The sequence below is a fragment of the Pyxicephalus adspersus genome, chromosome 1, assembly GCF_032062135.1.
Source record: "Pyxicephalus adspersus chromosome 1, UCB_Pads_2.0, whole genome shotgun sequence".
NCBI classification, from domain to species: domain Eukaryota; kingdom Metazoa; phylum Chordata; class Amphibia; order Anura; family Pyxicephalidae; genus Pyxicephalus; species Pyxicephalus adspersus.
This window is the reverse complement of record NC_092858.1, coordinates 124,897,604-124,914,957: the sequence shown is the minus strand read 5'-3', so window position 1 is coordinate 124,914,957 and position 17,354 is coordinate 124,897,604. Positions and strand designations below refer to the sequence as shown.

The 17,354-nt window shown below is 37.1% G+C and overlaps 1 protein-coding gene across 1 annotated transcript in view; it reads right to left on the bottom strand.

Moving 5' to 3' along the window:
• Positions 1 to 9,086: 9,086 nt before the first annotated feature.
• LOC140340909 (potassium voltage-gated channel subfamily A member 3) overlaps positions 9,087 to 17,354 on the bottom strand; it is a 31,363-nt gene continuing 23,095 nt past the window's right edge. The window contains exon 2 of the mRNA XM_072426352.1: positions 9,087 to 11,095. The gene's annotated coding sequence lies outside the window, so the exon portion shown is untranslated. The remainder of the gene's footprint in view (positions 11,096 to 17,354) is intronic.

Here is a 17,354-nt window from a genome sequence, read left to right as displayed (position 1 = left end):
TGCATACAATATCAACTTAAGAACAAACCTACAGTCTCTATATCGTATGTCCCTTGGGGACTACCTGTAGTTTATTGGAAGGTTTGTGATGAGTTTCTCCTACATTCCAGCTCTGTATGGGATACTGTACAAAGGAGTATGTTCCTGACACTCATTACTTTACAATGACCTAGGTAAATGAGAACCTAGATTGACACTTCTGCTTTGGCTATTTGCAAAATAAAGAAAAACAAAAAGGAACACAGACAAAAGGCAGCGGACATGTTGATGACTTTCCATAATCGGTAGTGAATTTGTTTCTGTGGAAAATATAATACATTACATAATTTAACAAATACACCCAGAGATCCTTCCAGGTGGAGGAAATGTGCTCTTTATGTTGCTGTTTGCAGACTTAATGTTTTTGGCAAAAAATATCTGCAAAAGATTTGCTATGCACAATTTTTCTACAATCTTTCTGAATAAAAGACAGCTGTGTTGTTTCATCAAGTTTTGTTTGAAACCATACTATTGGCTATCGTAAAAAGGTCATAGTTTCAAGAGTTATAACTGGTTGACAACAAAAGTCTACTAGTGTTTCTTTCTACAACTAACTGCTGCTTGATTTATTCTGTCCTTGTTTATTTTTATCTTTAAAAAAACCTGAAAGTGCTTTTAGACAACCATGAGTAATTAGTGATAGTGTATGATTCTCCATCTGTCCTTATGGGACAAGTCCTAATGCATGAACTTTAAAGGGAGACTAGAGTGTATTTCCAGTAAATATTTATTTTGTTTGTTAGTATTATTTTACAGTTTTTTGGATTTAAAATGTATTCATAGATTGTAACCTATATAATATGTTGTGTTGATAAGAGCACAATATATTTGTTTTACTAATTGTAATTGGTGCAGGGTACATTGTTTGGCAGAAACACTTTAAAGCCAAACAGACAGAAAACTGTCACAGCTTATATATTTATTTTCAGTAAACAATGAAGACTGATACCAAGAAACAGCATCAAAAAAGAGTGCTGAAAGGTTCTAGGTCTGACCAAGAAGGCAAGAGAAGGCCTTGGAATTTTCATGCTATGCAACATATTCAACTCATACTTTCAAAAACTGTGGAGGACACACTTGGAAGTGTCCAGATTTCTAGTAGCATTTAAAGATCATAACCATTGGAAGCCTCACAGATTTTGCTGCATCTTTTCCCACAAGGGGCCTGATTTAATAAAGCTCTCTCAGGCTGGAGGGAATACACGTTCATCAGTGAAGCTGGGTGATCCGGCAAACCTGGAATAGATTTCATCAGTCATTTGCTAGCAAATGTTTTGAATCCACAATTCAATGCACAAGCTCTGCTGGATTTTCAACCCAGATCCAGAATTGGTTTGAGGGTATGGTCTGACCATGCCCTTGTACATTTAGAATGTGGTATTTCGTGCCTTCTAGAGGCACCAGAGGTACATGAAGACTCAATGATAACCTCTTAGGTCACTCAGTCTGCTTGGCTGAGATTAACGGGACCATTGCTACCTTTAACCTGGTACATGAACAGGACACCACACACCCCATCACCCAATGGAAAGCCTTAAAATGTGTTCCTCAGAAAAGAGCCTCACATGGCTCTCATTTGAAAAAAGCTAGATCTACTCAAATTCAACACCTCGTGGCCTAAATAGTGGACTTGGAGGCTATCCATAAACATGGATCCTAGTGGATCTCTCTAACACACGACGTAAGCTACTGCGAATTTTAGACTCTCAATCTATGATAGCTAGAGATAAAGCGAGAAGACACTACTACGAATTTGCAAATAAATGTGGTAGACATCTCACTATCTATCCTGGACCCCCCAAATTCCTCCATCCAATTTATTACCTCAGGGGTAGCTTGGGTGCACGGCAACAGAGACATTGCTAGGGAATTTGAGACCTTCTACGCTAAACTGTACAACCTATGCCCTTTACAGGCGCCTTCTTCCCTCCACTCCTCATCCGAGATCATTTACTCTTACAAGAGACTGTGCTCCCCACTTTAGATGACTCCACCTCTGCTCAGTTAGACACCCCTTTGAGATCAGAAGAACTCTTGGGTGCTAATAAATCTCTCCAATCCAGTAAATGTCCTGGTCCAGATGGCTTCACTCCCCGATTTTATAAGGTTTTAGCTTCCCAACTATTGCTTATCATGACCAAAGCATTTAACGCAGGGGACGGAGATCACCCATTTTCCTGATATGCTCCTAGCAAACATAGCTGTTTTGCCCAAATTAGGGAAGGACGCGGCATACTGTGGGAATTATAACCCTATTGCACTACTTAACGTTGATATAAAATTATACGCTAAAACTTTATCTACTCGGCTAGCCCCTCTGCTCCCCTCGTTGATACAAAAAGACCAAGTGGGTTTTATCCAGGGCTGGGAGTCAAGGGATAATACTACCCGGACCATACATCTCATCTCTTACATCCAGAACCACAAAATCCCAGCTTGCCTAATCTCCATAGATGCAGAAAAGGCCTTCGACGGGGTTAATGGCAATTTTTAGATTTGACTTTACAACAGATCAGTATGGAGTCTATATCCCATGCCAGCGGCCATAATTTTGGTAAATGGGATCCAATCTGAAAAAAATGTTTTTTCAATCATTGCGCTCTCGGGCTATTAATGAGCTGCCTTGCTTACCAGGGTGGTAGAATGGCAATTGAAACCGGAATGCGAAACATCTACTGGAACAGGATCTCTCCCCCCTGAACCTAAGAGTGGTGGCTTGGGCTCCTTTAGACACTCCACAATCCTTTCAATACCCCCTCACCTCTGCTACTCTGAGGATCTGGTGCCTTATTAGGGATCGCCTTTCTCTTTCTTCAATTCCCTCTCCTCTCGCCCCTTGTTTGACAATCCCCCCCTTCCCTTATGGACTGAACCAAGCCAAGTTAGCAGGATTTACAAGGGAAAATTGGCGTCAAGCCAGACACTTCCTGGATCCAACCCAGGGTAACTTCATCCCAGCTGACTCGGGTGGCAGGGTGGCTCAAAGGTAACACTGCTGCCTTTGCAGCGCTAGGTCCCAGGTTCAAATCTTGGTCAGGACACTATCTGCATGGAGTTTGTAGGTTCTGCGTGGATTTCCTCCAGGTACTCCGGTTTCCTCCCACATCCCAAAAAACAGCCAATAAACCTTACTGCATTTCTCTCAAAATTGACCTTAGATGACATATGACTATGGTGGGGACATTAGATAGTGAGCTCCTTTGAGGGACAGTTTGGGACATGACTATCGACTTTGTACAGCGCTGCGCTATATGATGTTATCTTGGTTGACTTCAAAGTAATTATCGAATTTTGGTAAATCTCTGCATCTGTCAACCAACCTACGTAGGCCCCTGAGTTTGAGAAACTCTGTACCCAATTTGCACCTCCCCAGCACCTGGTTTCCTTAATTTATCATATTCTTATTGGGCAATATGATTCAGCCACATCTAAATTTGTTCCTATATGGGATAGGGATCTGGGATACGAGATTGAGGCGTCGGACTGGCTGTCAGCCTATGAACGAAAAAATTTAGAAAAAAAGTGAAAAATCTATTACGATGGTATAGAGATCCTGATTCTCTCCATCGTATGTTCCCCTCTGCTCCTGGAGTTTGCAGAGGATGGGGAATTGAGGAGGGAGACTACACCACATCTGGTGGTCATGCCCAACTCTGCAACTGTTTGGGGATAAAGTGTTTACCATTTGTTCAGATTTACATGGTGTTCCCCTGACTCCTTCCCCAAAGGTAGCTCTGCTCTCTATAATGCCTAACCCACCTGGGTACTATAAGAAAACTATACATTGTCATCTGTTGGCGGCTGCCCGCCAACTTATACCACTATACTGGAAGCATACCTCTGCCCTCTCCCTTGCTCATTGGGTTGTCAAGGTGAACTCTACCATGAGGATGGAAGAAATCAGTGTTCGATAATGTTTGTATGGACAAATTTAGCTCACGTTGGGCATGCTGGGAGCAGTTTAGCTCCTCCTCTGCATTAAAATCTAAACTAGGCTCTGCCATTCCTTTCTCCAGCCCTTTTTAGATCCAATGTTCCCATAAAGAATCTTTTCACTTACCCTTCTTCCCACATTGTCCTTTCCTCCCAAGTCCCACACTTCTTTACCCCATTCATATTATTACCACACATGTTGTAAGAAAAAGGCTCATTCGGGCTCTTACCTATTATGTTACAATTTTTATTGTTGGTCTTGAGATATAAATACAATGACATAATGACCCATGATGGACAATATTATTCTGTGTTATTCTAATGTTTTTTGTTTTGTCTTTCTCCACTCCTGACCTTTGTAATTGAGCCTTTGTTTGTTGTTCTAATTTTGCCATTTGCACTTTGTTTCCTTTTTGTACACTATATCATATTTTTCATGTAAAGCTGAAAAAAAATATATATTTACCCATAAAAAGCCAAAATCATTTTTTTTAGTTATTAGACAGTTGAAAATCTGTCTATTCTGATTCTAATTTTATATTCTGGGTTACAGGTTTCTGCACATTGACAATTACCCATTTATAGTGCAAAAAGCAAAAAACACCATTTAAAAGCATCTCTATTTGTCAAAAAAATTACAGCCATAGAAATGGTGCTTACCAAAAAACTGGGTTATCCTGTGTCTGAAAACTAAATTTGTTAATGGTCAGGCATTGTGATAAGTAACCATTCCAGCCATTGATTCATTATGAAGGAATTTTTTTACAGGGATACTGGAGAGAGTACAGATAGATGATATATAAATAGCATTTTAGTTCGGATTTACTCATGCTTTGAGGTTGATGAATGTAATTTACCATTAATCTTGTTAATATCTGCAGGCTTGACAGGAACTGTTATAGTTTATAGTCCTATAACACAGGTTACATCTTGATGCAGCATTTATTTCTGCCAGAGTTCCTGTTAACGTGAAATTGTCCTTTTCACTTGTTACAGAAAGAAGGTCATCACTATGTAATTGTTAATCCAGACTTTTTTTTAACTAGGCAATTAAGCACATCTTTAATTACAAAGCATCTATGAAATGCCCTGGTCATAGTATAGTGTTCGGTAGTCGGCATTTTATTGGTATTGCAATATCTTGCTTGTTTCATTTACATTTAACATTGATGAACGGTGGATGGCTGCAGGATTCTGCATTCTATTAACTAGTAATGTAACCTACCCTGTACACATTCACAAATATTATTTTTAAATTAAACAAAGCAGGTTTAAATGGTTAGGTTGATTTAACTACAAAAAAAGAACAGCTGTGGGGACTAAATATAAATTGGTGGTATCAGTTCAACATCTGATATCATGCAGAGGCATTTAGCTGTTAACTGTCAAGTATTATGAATGATTTCCTGGGGAAAGGCTAATGGTTTTTATTGTGAATAAACCTCACCATGAAGTCTGTTTTTCCCAGTTTCATTAGAGCGGGTACAGTTATCATATTACTATATATATATATATATAAGATTAGTACACTTTACAATTAGATTTGAATTATTGCATATACACCCAGCTAAAGGTTATTGAAATATAAATAATTCCCACAATCATTATCCTGTGTCTGAATTGCCCGCAAAAACAAGCAGCAGGAGTCCTGTATAACAGAGGTCCCCAACCCCCAGGGAGAGGACTGGTGCCAGTCCATTGCCGGTGAGTTGGGGGCCACAGATGACAGAAGGCAGAAGCGCAGGCAGCAAAAGCGCCAGCGGCTCTCTTTACACTGCTCTGTGTAGCTAGTGGCAGTGTTATGACAGGAGGCAGAGCTGCTGAGAATAGCAGATCCGTGTAGTTGTTGTGACATCCATCCACGGGGAGGGGATTTATACTCTTCAAAACATGTAAACTATAAAATACAGGAAGGACATAAAAACACACTTGTAATTTCTTGGCCATGTATGACGTAATGTCAGATATTTCATTTGTGCTCAGAAGTCTGAGTTCACTATAAAAGTTAGATGACAGCATGCACAGTGGGGAAAAAACATTCCACAAAAATGACTACCTTGTGGACAATCCAGATAGCAAGTGCTAAGAATACTACAGTACAAAACTAGTGACAAGTCAGCAGATAGATGGCTCTAAGTTTACAAGGTTACAATTAAACTCTAGTAATGGTTTGATGTGAGGAATGGCTCACACATTTCCTCCTATATTTTGAAATGAATCTAGAAGTTGCAAACTCTCTGAAATACATTATGGATGGACTCACGTCTTGTAAATGAGTGCTAAATGCAAGAAATCTTATATGCTGTGGGCAGCTGTTCAGAGCTGATTACTGAGATCCAGGTTCTAATGAGTTCAAAATGATTACAGGAATCAGGATGTCGCTTCACATAGAGGCAAAAATCTCCAGCCAAACCAGATTGCAGTAATACTTCATAAAAAGATGTGAGAACAATCTAGAGCATCCATGTTATCTGCATAAAATGTGGAACATATGTGGACATATTTTGGTATCTAAATGCAACTTCACTTAGCAGAAATTGATAGGCCTGTATGTAGAAGGAAGTATTCAACATTCACCTTACTGTCCTATTGGTCGAGAACTGTTTTTAAAGAGCGACAAGAACTAACTGGCCCATGCCTACAATGTCAGGATGTTGGAGAAACAAATGGTTTTCAGTCATAAAAGTTCAAAGACTTTAAACTACCAACACAAGCAAAATTTTTTTATTAATCGGTGGAATACTTTAGCCTTCTGCCATACAAAGAGGCAATTTTTCAATTGGAGTATAAAATAAGACAGCATCCTATCTTAATTCTGCTCTACTTTATTCAAATGAGCTGCAATTGCACCTGAATCAGAAAGTGAAATGTGCCACAGTGTAAACCATATCAGCCCCCAACACCTTCAGTAACAAAGTTCATATACATAACAAAAGGTTAACATAAAAAGTCTAAACAGCAGGGTACTCAAAAATACTTTTTTTTATTTTAAAGCAACTTCTCATGTTTATACTTGAGGATAAACCAAATTCTTCTTGTTCTTGCACTTAAATTGTCATTAGAAAAGGATTTCAGTTTATACTTCTATCTTGCTACCAAGTGGCATGTCCTGAAACTAAATTTGACAGTTTATATTTTAGTATTTGACAGATTTAGCTGTCAAACAAAAGTAGTTTAGGAGCAAATAAACCAATACTTTAACCTGCTACAAGTTAGAGAGTTTAGTGAAACCAATGCTGCCCTAATTTTTCAACTTGTAGTTCTGAGTTTATCATCTATATGTGGCATAGAACAAGCATGCAAGGCAAGGGGATGGACTTCAATACTTGCCTATTCCAGTGACTCACTAAGTAGTTAAGTCAGGTTAAGAAAGGCAGCCCTGAAGCCTGTTCTGTTACAAACCACAGCAATGGCAGCTTCCACATTTATATGCTCACAAAATCCCTTTAAATTGCTTTGTTCTCTTATTTGGCAAATGTATTTATCAACCAATGTTTACATCCATAACAGAGACTGGTTTCAAAAATAAAAAAAAATTTAATATAACAGTAGAAACGATACTCTCTATAAAAGGCTGACTAGAAAACCACCTGATAAAACATTGAATATTAAGCCTTTCTCGGTTGTCCCAATAGGTGCTCATTAATAGTTTGGTAAAACAGCAGATATTACTGAGCTGACTTAATGTAGTCTTTATGATGGTCAAGTGTTTATTAAAAAAAAGAAAAAAGCTAAAACTTAAATTGGAACTAAACTAAAATTTTTACCCTACATAAAAGGGCAGGCCACCATTTTTATTAAGGTAAAAAATGACATTTTTTTTTTGGGGGGGAGGGGGTTTAAAACCCTAAGACCCTCCCCTTCTGTCTTGATCACCGCAGCCATCAAGACAGAATGGGAGCGCAGAGCCTCCCGGGCTATATACGTCATGGATCCCAGATTTCTGGTTGCTCCCTCTGCGCTAACCCGATCTCAGGCATGTGCAAAAGGATTTTTTTTCTTCAATAGGATAAAAAAAAAATGCTGATCTCACGCATTTGCAGTGAGATGGCCTTTTCTTCCCCCCATCTATGTCACCCGATCTATGCAGTGCGAGATCAGGTGACGTAAAAAGAAGGGAAAAGAAAATGGCGGCCCCAGCAATTCCTCCGCACCAGAACGAAGGAGGACACAGGGACGAGACCCGATCCAGGAAACCTCCAAGGGATCAATGGATCTTCATAGATAAAGGTGAGTTTTTTTTTCCCTAGTTTACTTCCGCTTTAAGTTTCCATATAACTTGCTTCAGTCTCTAGACCTCTAGTTCTATATATTAAAAGACAAATCTACTTCTGGGTGTTCAGTTGTTCACAAAGCATCTTTTTTAAAACCAAAAAGATGTGGCTCCCACAACCATATTTTAATTCACAAAAATGTTTGTTGTGTACTGTAGATTGGCAAACATATTTGAGATCATATCTGCGTTCACAAGGTATTTGCATGTGAGCATGATTATGTTTGGTTTTGATTTTCTATGTTTGATTCCTGATAGTCAGAAATATTACAACATACGCTTAAAATCCACATAAACTCTCACTGTGTTTCTATAAAAGAAAAAGTAAATGCAGTGATTTTTGAATGCTCTCTTGTTTGTACAGCTAGTACAGCTCTTGTTTGTGGCTGGTAATAATTGTCTATTTGAGTCTTAGAAGCAGCAGTTTTGCTTTTTGTTGTGCTCTGACTTGGAGAAATAGTGATAAAGCTGTGGGTAAAACACCACCTGTTTGCATTTTCTTAAGGCTAAGGTTACATAGGCGATCAAATCTCTAGGCTACTGGGAGATTCAACCCATTTGATAATCATCCTATTAACAGGTTATTGGTTTTAGTGTTTTGCACATAAAGGGAATGCTAACTAGTAGCAATAGCAAAGAGATTTACTTGTTAGTGTAACCATAGGGTCAAATTAAATGAGACAGAGTTTGTTGAGCAAACAATCTTCTATCTCAATTCAAATTTTTAGAGATAAAAAAGAAGGGTGATTTGCCTATATTTCCTGGTACCAAACTAAGGAATTGTGCAGTCCTAGAAAAATAATGTATTGTCACTCAATGTACCAACAGTTCAAACAGTAAATTTAGTAAAGTTCTTGTTTATTCATTCTGTGTGAAATAAAATGGATAAATGCACTTGAAAGATAACTAGAGACAGGCAGATATACATTGACAAACTTAAAAGATAATAAATAGACGTAAATGATTATGTCCTGTAATGCAGTGGTCTCCAACCTTTTCGAGCTCACGGACCATTGAATCTACGGACTGTGTCACTCAAACGGGAAGAAACTCCCCCTGAATGACATTATATTGCCAGAACCCGCCCACTCTCCCATCGCAGGCTCAGACCAGAAACACAACCTGCCCAGGGCCCCGAGCCTGTGATCTGTACAGGAGACTTGGTCCGGGGAAATGGTACCACCTGTAAGATGTCCGCAACCCATAGACTGGGGGTTGGGGACCCCTGCTGTAATGTGCTTTGACTTTGTATTTGTGATTGCACTTAGAGACAAAGCTGCAAGTAGAGCAAGTTTGCTATGTTTTCTATAGAGCTGACAGGAGGTTAGCATTATGTATTGCAACTAGTGTACAAATCAACTAACTTACTAAGTACCCAACAAATGTGCTCCTATTGACTGAAGGTGGTAACTAGTGCAGATAACAACTGGTCAATACCATACACAGCAGGAAGTCTCCTATTTACAACCAAAAGCTAATAGGATCATACCCTCCCATATCATTGTCACACGCTGCAATCATATAATATTACTTAGTGAAAGCACATTACAGGACAGTAATAAAACTTTGTAAGTAGTGCACTTCTCAGTACAATCATCTATGTCTATTTACTACCCTTCGAATAAATGTAGTAAGAATTATACACAAACAAATCAATCTAGTTAGATTTTTGGTTTGTGAAGATATAACAAAAACGTAACGGTTGTGCAATTAAAACTAAAACTAACTCAAGTGGGATTATTTAATAAGGCAAACACCAGTAATTCAAATAATGTAACCCACTAATCAGAATACAGCCTACTTTTTTTCTAATTGCTTGAAGCTGCTTACATAGTGAAAAACTGACTGCTATAAGTAAGACATATCAGTTCTTTAAAGTGCCGTTTGAAATAATCATTTCTAACCACCTTTGCTGTTGTATATGACTTAGTACAGCAATTAAATGATTGTTCTATTTCTCTGGAAAGGGGTACTAGCTTTTAGCAGCAACAAAACATCGAGCATGCTAACAGATACCTCCTTAATCAAAATGTCAAATAGATTACCATAAAAGATATTCAATCTTTAGGTTTGATAAGAAAAAAAGCAGAAAAGAATCAAAGAATACAAAAATAACATACATTTTGATCCCAAAAATGTCCTGTGTGTTACTACAGTGCAATATATGTATACAGTTGTAACTGCTGAAGCAGGAGACAGAACATACATTAAAGCCTTTGGTAAAGTACACTTAGATCCCAATGTTGCACATATATACGTAACAAAAATATATATTAAGTAACAAGGTAAAAAATAAAGCTGCAGCATATATTTTGAGATAGGACGGTGATATGATGGCAATGCTGAGCTGGTAAATGATACAAAAGGATACACAGTTTATAGTTTCCCAATCCAATCACAATATCAATTAGCAGCACTGAGACAGGTTACATATTTCTACTTTCCGAAGACCAAAATAAACAAAACATTTTTGCATCTAGATTGTGTCTTTTCCCTCTAAGACATATTGCACTGTATCTGGGTATGATTCAGATTTTAACAGAACTTCTTTAACATAATGCACTTGTGTAAAACAGAAGACTAAAAACACACTTTTATAAAAATAGAAATTAAATATTACTAAGAGACCAAGTAGTTCATTGGTCAACATACTGCAATATCTCTTGATATAGAGTCTTTCACATTTTGTTCACCCCATTCTTCTGTGTAGAGCTGTCGTTTGAGGCTTCTTCCACCATGTAGATTTGTTTGTGGAGTTACATGTACCTATATTTTCCAGTTTCTGGAAAATGTCTAAGGCAAAACAATCTTATATCAGTTATAATGCAGGCCTTTGGAAATCTTCTTTTGCTAAAAAAAAACAAAAAAAACAAATTTAAGGCAGGAAAACATGAGGAAAATGCAACGATCAACTGCAGTAATTAAGGGATATACATACAATTTCATTCTACAAATTTTATTTAAAAAATTAGTTTTCATCTGAACACTTTTGTTTTGGCAGCTAGTGGGGGAGTTTATTTTTGATTGGCCCATTTATCATAGCATTCACTAACATTACTTTTTCTTTTTATGTTCTGATACAGAAAACCTTAGAAATGAAAGAGGTTGTCTTTTCTTTTTCTCCTAACTTTATACTTTTACCCAGAGTAAAAACAGAGGTGCTTTGCAGTCTCCTTATCAGTGTGCAAACCGTTTTAATATTATTCACGAATAAAAGATAAAAAACATGTTCTGTATAGAGAAGAGCTTAATTTGTGGTTACCAAAAAAACTATTGGTTCTTTGCACCTCTATGCCATGCCCATGCAAATCCCGTGCCACAAGCTACTTTTTAACTAGAAAACTTATAGGGCTAAAGCTATATTTTTTAAAATAATGTAAAGTCCATTTGAGCTTCTACCTAGATATTTCCTACCTTACATTTCTTACATAGAGGGACAACTACTAACCCATAATGACCCTCTATGTTTCCATATTACCACAAGCACAATCAGGTATCCTGAAGAAATAATAAGCTGTGTCTTTTCCATGTTGCCTTCCAAGTCACATAAAATGCCCCTTCCTACCTCTGTAAACATTATTTCCTTTATTTCATAAAATAATGCATGTTCAACATTCAACAACACTACTCTTCAACTAAATACTTCTATGTACATTGAGCAGCACATTTGGTGCACACTGTTTGAAGTTTGTTGAATGCAATGTTAATTCTAATTTCTAATTATTTCCAGAATATTCATCATATTCATGTTTAGTAGAAAAAAGCCATTTCTACGGTAAATTAAATTTAAAGACTAATAAGGGGAGCGCAACATCCAAAAAGCAACTACAGGTATTGCGGTAGAATGGTCCTAAAAAGGGTACAAAAGAGCATGTAGCCCACCACACAGAAACTCATTAAAATTCAGCACTGTGCAGCACCACATAATAAATTCTTATCTACACACACTCTGCCAGCCCACTCTAAACTGCTCCAACAAAATGACAAAGTGTCTGCTGGAGACTCTGGGGTATTTTGTTAATAAACCACCAGAATTACACCAATTGCTTCATAGCAAAGAATAGATTTTTTTTGACTGAATAAGAAAGGTGCAGATTCAGGTCTTTAAATTCTTTATTTCCTAAAATATACAATAAAAGGTTTATTAACTTTAAAAAACTGCTACCAATACAGACAGCTCATGTCTAAATAGTTGATTTTAGACTTTCGATAGTGCTACTAAAATCTCACTTAAATGAAAAAAAATGCTTAAAAATTTCCCAGATATGCAATTATAATCTCCGAGTCCTACAAAGTATATGAAGAAATAGAAGTGAAAATACCTGCCAATAGTTTCTGCTATGCTATTAAATTGCAGAAGTTAATTGGGGCTAGATTGCTTAATCATGCTACTATATATATCTCATGTATGGCTTCTATTAAGTCATATGATACAAAGATATTACTGTCATGAGACAACCACTAGACAATCTCCTGTACTTGTTCTATGGGAGTCTTTGAGGTTAAAATTTGTTTGCTTAGACCAAGGCTAAAAGCGAATATGAGAATATTTTAGAAGGAAAATACGCACTGTACCATATAATTAAAATTATGGAGAAATTTCCCAAGGTCTGTTTACATATATTTTTTGAGGGGATGGTTTATAAAAAATGAAAGAAACCTAAATTGCTGCATTGCCTTCAATAACTAAAGATTTTTTATGTTCTAAATGTTATTAGAAAACAATAAGCATGATGAACCAAGAAACCAGGACAACGCGGGACCATATGGAACATGGATCGGCGCAAGTAAAGGTAAGTGTAATTTTTTTTTGCTTCAAAGTTCTGCTTTAAAGAACTTTTGAAAATTCTTGCTTTGCTGTTAACATTGAATATTCCATGCCGGATTGTTTTGTAAAATCATTACATTGACTATGGTAATACTTTAAAAAACTGTACTTTAATAGTAAAATGCTGCTTTTGCATGTATAACTTCATTGTATTTATTGAACCCTAAAAATTTTAAATGCCAGTGTGAATATCTGCAATATTTACAGCTAAGAATGAGGTAGAGGTGGAAGGTTGGTTATAACTACAGATACAAATATTTATTCAACTGTGAAGATATACTATTCCCCCTAAATGCTAACTAAAGACTAGAAATTGGCATTGTTTCTTATCTTAATGTGGATGAACAAGTCATTTACCAGCAAGCTAGAGAGTTCCAGGAATCCTGGTCAAAATATTTGAAGTACAACGATGCTGCTAGTCATCGGTTATCATTCTCAAAGTGGTGAAAATTAATTTTATAAATAATACTCTATCACAGGATAGGCAGGAAAATAAAAAAAAAAAAACATGTTTATTGGTTGCTTTATCCACATGACTGGATGGCTTAAGTCTGCAAAGTTTCACCTGATTTGTTAGGCTAAGAGCATTGACTCCAATTGGAACTGACGAACTACCACTAGTTGAGTGCATGTTTAGGTGTCGAAGGTTAGAAGACTCAATGCCCCTGATTCATCAAGCAGAATCGGATTATCGCTCGCGCATTCGTATTCGCCATCCGAAATCGTACGCCATCGCGCTATTCAGCAACAGAAAAAGCTTGCGGCCGGAGCTAAATAAGCACAGAACAGAGAGCAGGTCGCGCTAATTAATTGCTATGATCTCACCATTGAGCTTAACAGATCCTCCTTAATTGCGCAGCTGAAATCTAATCGCCTTAATTGGCAGATTCGCGCCCCCTATTGCTCATTATTATGAAGGCTGGAGTCCGGCTGGCAGTGAGGAGGCGAGTGGACGAGCACTCTCGAGTCCGGACCACGGTAAACCGCGATCGCTGGCCGCGCGTACTTTCGCGCTTCCAGCGAGCGCGGATTTTATTGATGAATCAGGGGCAATGACTTTGCTCACACAATGTTGTCTACATTTTTTTTTCATGTCTGTTTCCAAAAGTGTCAAAGCTGGAAAATCTAATTCTCACAATAAAATCTCACATTCAGGAAATTTCAGTCTTAGGTGTTTCTAAGAATGCATTTAGACATTTGCATTGAAGCAATGCATATCAAAATGTATTTCTTAATGCACGTTGCCAAAACACATTTGAGGACTAGCATGAGATTTCCCGGATGATCAGTGGCTAATATAGAGTGGGTATTTTTTGACTGAAAGTGCAACACAACGTGCAAAAAAATGCTTGTGGGGAATTTTGCTTTTTAAAAATCTGCATTTTTTCCTGCACTATAGCAATCTAAAATGCATAATATGCCCTATTGCAATGTGTCTCCATTATTGTATTACTGCAATTCTCACTTTACCTTTCATTTGCTATATGCACAATACATAGAAGCATAAGGATTGTGATTAGTCCTCTCGCTTCAGGGAGCTGGGGTAATTGGTACCTACATTCAACATTAATTTTGCAGCATTTAAACTAACACTAACACTGTACGACTCACCTATCTGCATTCCAATACAGGGCTCTGTGATCTTTTCTTCTTCTTCCTAGTGACAATCTTCGACCATATTGATTGACCGTATCAGTATGACATTTATCCCCGACACAGGGAAGGAAAGCTAGGAGTGACTTGTAAAGTTTGATAGGGGCAAGAAATGTTCCTTCTGAAATAACCTATCTGCAATAACCCCCTGCCTGATTCCTAATTGTGTAATAACAAGCGGGCCTTATTTGTTAGGGTATTTTCCAGCTTTATAAAACAAATCTAATAATATAGTATACAACATTCAGTAAATCTAAACCCCCAACACATTACAAAACATATCTGTAATCAGTCAAGCAAACTGTGTTCTTGATAAAGTGCTGTTCACAAATGTAATACTGCTGCCTTGTGTCTTTGGTGCAAATACCTTGCTGCTGGAAGTAAATAACTTGTAGGAAGACTAGCTAGAACACAAAAAGATCCCATCTAACCCAATTAAAAAGCAATTAATAAAGTTATTGATCAGTTTTGACTCTACATACAGAACTGCATGGACAAACTCGGGTAATGAAAGTGTAGCAGGTTTTAGGGAAACATACCGTGTTACATGTACGTGTTTTATCTTATCTGACTAGAATTATTTACTTTGTGCAGCTGGCCATGTGATCCATGAACCCCAGGCAGAAAGCACTGTCACAGAACTATGAGCTATTTGCGGACAATTGCAACTGCAGCTAAGCTTACCTAAGACCCACCATACCTGGTAGTGCCATACCTGGGAAATAAAGCAGAAGCAGCAAACTGGTTCAGTTATCCTTCTGTTCTCCCCTGTCATGATAATTACAGCCAACACATTTGCTACTGTACTTGGAGTTTAGTTTAAACCACTTGACTACCAGGTCCAGTTTAAAATGACGGAGGGACAGTGGCTGTTTGACTCCAAGCTGAGATGTAGCGAGCTGTAAGTGATACCCAAGGTCCAGCACTAAACCCCAGAGCTGAAAATCTAAAAGTTTAAAAAAATGTAAAAAAAGTGTAAAAGTAAAAATTAAATATATTTTTTAATTTACAAAAAAAAAAAAAATCCTTTTAAAATTGATTCACAGGTCACAACACTGATGTTGAGCGATCTAGACATCATTTGCATTTACTATGCATGTATCAAATACTTGAATCTTCGCCAACACAACTTGATCATATTTGAATGTTATGCTAAATATTATGTTAAGGATTATGAATGCTAATCCTTTGCTAATTTACACAAATCAATTTTATTTTCTCTGTGTGCCTCACAATATAGTGTCAAAAGGTAAGTAAAGCTCTCCTAAAGTATATGTTGACTCTCAGCTTTATCATTCTGCTGTGTTATATGAAAGTTTCACTCATGTCATATCATAATACATGTATCCAATACTGCTGCTAAATTAAATCTCTATTTGTCTGAAAAAAAATTAGAATACGTTAAGAAAGACTAAAAACGCTGAAAGGTATAATGTGAAGAAATTCAAATATTAAATATATGAAAATGTTCAGGTACCTAAGGTGAGTAAGGTAAAAAGGCCCAGGGACTCGGGTTGTTGACAAATTTGTATACATAAAATAAAATCCTTACTTTTAAGGCTTAGTCTAAGCTTTTGTATAGTTTTAACTTCTGATGCTTTTGTGTGTATTTTAACACGATTGTGTATTAAAAGTTTGTTGGGTTTTAATTTAAAGTATACTTTATATGTAATACATGCTCGAAAAGTCCTTAATGTTGTCCTTTTTTGCTATGCTTGTGATATAGGATTTGGCATCTAATATATTAGGATTTGGCATCTAATATATATATATTAAGCTAATAAACACTGCTGGGGAACATAATTATAAATGTTAAATAGGTATAAAGTGCTTACTTTTTCTGGAAAAAAATGTCATTCCATTTTATTTTCTGCCCTTGTCACTTAACCAAACACCTAAACATAATATGGGTAATATGGCCTCTGCTGAAAGGGAACAATGTAATTTGATCTCTGGTTCTCTTCCTCAGCAGAGATCACATGGCCAATTCCCTACACTTAGGATACGTCATCCGCCCTAGAGGCAGCATACAGAAGCGTATCCTACAAAACGGTAAGTATTCCAGCCCGTTTTACTATTTCTGTATTCATCTCAGATATTCGGATAACATACAGCTTAGGCCTGGGATCAACGAGGGCAGGTACCAGTAGGATCCATGTACAGAATAAGATTGTTACTATAAAGGACGACAAGATGCCTGCACCTGCAGAAGTATTTTTGGTTTGGTCTGTTTTCTTCACCTATCAGCATGCAAATACACCATTATTTCCACTGTATGGTAAATAAAACCTTTAAACAAAACTTTATCATTTTGGTTAATAAAAAAAACAAAAACATGCAAGTAATTACAAACTTAATTTCCTTAAGGCTAAATATTTTGGGCTACTAGTTTTCTGTGCATAGATCCCAGTGCTTTCCCCCTTTACATCCCTACCAGTAAGTTTACACCTTGCTTCAGCACTTTGCTAACATTGTGTTTCTCTGAGCAAAAGACAAAATATTTCTGAAGTAAGTATCATCCCCTGGATCTCAGAAATATTATTCAGTCACTACAATTCATAGATAGAAGGTAAATGTAGCTGTGAAACAAATTGTTGCCTTTATTATTCTAAAAGTAAAAAAAAAAAA